At 40.8% G+C, this 2,564-nt stretch overlaps 1 long non-coding RNA gene across 2 annotated transcripts; it reads right to left on the bottom strand.

Moving 5' to 3' along the window:
* Positions 1 to 271: 271 nt before the first annotated feature.
* LOC121812499 lies at positions 272 to 2,412 on the bottom strand. 2 transcript variants are annotated; one of them, XR_006053094.1, is made up of 3 exons: positions 1,697 to 2,412; positions 1,041 to 1,519; positions 272 to 951 (listed from the first exon to the last, which is right to left on the bottom strand). It is a non-coding gene; the product is annotated as an uncharacterized LOC121812499 (long non-coding RNA). The 2 variants fall into 2 exon arrangements; XR_006053093.1 differs by having other exon boundaries at positions 1,041 to 2,412.
* Positions 2,413 to 2,564: the final 152 nt, after the last annotated feature.

Genomic DNA, 2,564 nt, shown 5'->3' with positions numbered 1-2,564 from the left:
AAATAGCATATTTCTTAACATAATTAGAAAAACGACACTTTGTAAATAAGTGAAAGTATTGTTCCTAATCCCATCTGCTTTGAAATACTGGACTTTCAAATTTACCTCATGAAAGATAATAACTCACTGTGGCTCACAGTCATTATCTCCTTTCTCTGTGATACTGTGAATAAATGCTGCTGGTAACTCACTGTGGGAAAGCTGTGTTATTAAAATGAAAACATCTGTGTCATGTGTAACACATTCACAGAGGAAGAGGACACGCAGAGGCTGTATTAAAGTCAAAAATCCAAATCTTTAGTCAAAAACAGGCAGTGGTTACAAACAGAAAGATAAGCAATCCATTAAACAGTCTACAGGGTCAAACATACAGAGAATTCAAACAGCAGTAAAAAATAACCAGACACTGAAAAACTTAACACGGTGATGTGGGAACAAAGAGACGCAGCTGTTTACAAGCTCAGTTACAAAGGAGAAAAACTGTTAAAGGCAGCACGCAAACAGAGCAGAACACAGAAAGAAGAGAGATTACAAAATAAATATGGAAATTACTTCAAACTTACTGAGAGCAAGGGTTACCTGGACTACTTGAATATTTGATAAAGTCACTGAGTCAACAATTGAGTGTGGCTGGTAAAGATGAAAACACATACAGAATGTAAACTGTCTGAGTTTGGTGAACTTTGTTGGTGACAACGCCAAAAAACAAGACAAAACACACAAACATACTAATGATTCATAAATAATTAAAAAGCATTTAAACATTCTGTTCATGAATTTTTACAGTCTTAGTTCTGCTCATTTTCATCTTCATAATCATACTTGACACAGGGAGGTCCTGAGGTGGGCGGGGCTGTCTCTGGTGGTGTAACTATGAATGGCAAGAACAGCATCTGGCACATGCTGGTGAAACATCACAGCACACTGGCATGGTTTCCTTTCCAGCTGACACTTCAAGATTGAAGGGAACAAGAAGAAATAGTGATATGGCGTGTGTCTAGAGTGACCGCATGATGGTTACTGTAGCTCACTATACTTACCAACAGCAGAAGCAGACAGACCAAGAAAAATCAGATGCTGAATGTTGCAGGAACACACTCATCTGTGGTGATCACTGAGGCCTGCCATGTTCTTTTGTTGAAGTTGGCTGGTTGGACAGCCTGACAGCGATATCCTGCCCATCTGTGGAAGTTTGAACACACACATGCAATGGCTTGTCTGAATTATGGTCAAAGTTGGATGTTAAGTTTTGTCCTTTAAAAACTTTTGTGTATTTGAAAGTACTAGAATTTAAGGCTAAAATGGCTCAGATCGTCTGTCTCTAAGAGTATCTCATTTGAAAGTGGAGACAAGTTTATCCACTGATCCGCGTCGCTTTACCTGGATGTTTTCTTTGAAGCTGGATGAAGACTGCTCTCTCTCTCAGTCCTGTTCTAGCTTTGCAGACCAGTTCGCTCTGGGGTTACAGTCATCACCTGCAGCAGGAGACTGGAAATTCTCCATGTTCAGAAAAACACTCCTAAATTGACCAACAAATAAATATTATTAAAGATTTAAACACTTCATTAGACAGTGAAAACATCTGCATCTCATTCCACTTTCCATTCCTACTCTAAACATCAGCCGACAAAAATCACAGTAAAATGTAAAGAACACACTACGTACAACATGAGAGGCCATAAATTCTACAACTCACAACTATTTCTTTTCTAGCTGTGGATGGTTTATCTTCTGCCTCTTGTGAGAGATCAGATCTTCATTTTCTCTGCTTTGTCTAACCTCTACAGAGCCTCTGCATCTGTACGCATAGAAGATGTGGAATATACATTTGATGACACAGCACAGGACTTGTGCCCTCTGGTAGTTCTTCTGAGGAAACACCACAGTCTCTCACACCGTCACCATCTGTGAGCACAGGCTGCTGCTCTGCCAAATGTAGAAAATCACACACAGAAGTGAAGAGTATTGCTACTATTAAACATTAGAGCTTCTTTGTGATGTGTGTGAATGAGAGGGAGATAGGTACTGTATAATACTGAAGATGCAAGGATTAGTTTAAATACCTGGAGTCAACCGTAAAAGGCAATGGGCACCCGATTCGCATGTTAACAGTCCATACAATGGGCATTATTGGCAGAAATCAGCCCCATAGATATGGGCCAGTAGGGGCCTTCTACACCTAGTTTGTTCAGAAGGTTGTTATCATCCATTCAGATGGGGGATCACTAACAGGAGGATGGGAAGCCTCCCTAGATTCTGGTGGATATGGCAGTGTTTACAGGTAAGACCATTGCAATGGAGAGCATTTATAGGGACTACAATAAGTCAGCGAGTGTCAGTAATGTTAATGTGGTTACCAGGGGCCTGTTCTTCGTACGTCGCTTACTACATCCAAGATCAAACGACACATCCAAGATCAAATGACACATCCAAGATCAAATCATCGCGCTAACCGTGAGCTCGCTAATCCGGTTCCCCGAACACACCTGCTGTTGACGATTACTACAGCTGGATGAAATAATGCGCGATCACTGGGTGTCGTAAAAGGGGCTACGCATCGATAG

Source organism: Haplochromis burtoni, unplaced genomic scaffold (genome assembly GCF_018398535.1).
Source record: "Haplochromis burtoni strain Fernald_Lab_line unplaced genomic scaffold, NCSU_Asbu1 Contig_624, whole genome shotgun sequence".
Classification (NCBI taxonomy): domain Eukaryota; kingdom Metazoa; phylum Chordata; class Actinopteri; order Cichliformes; family Cichlidae; genus Haplochromis; species Haplochromis burtoni.
This window is presented reverse-complemented; position numbering and strand designations above follow the sequence as displayed.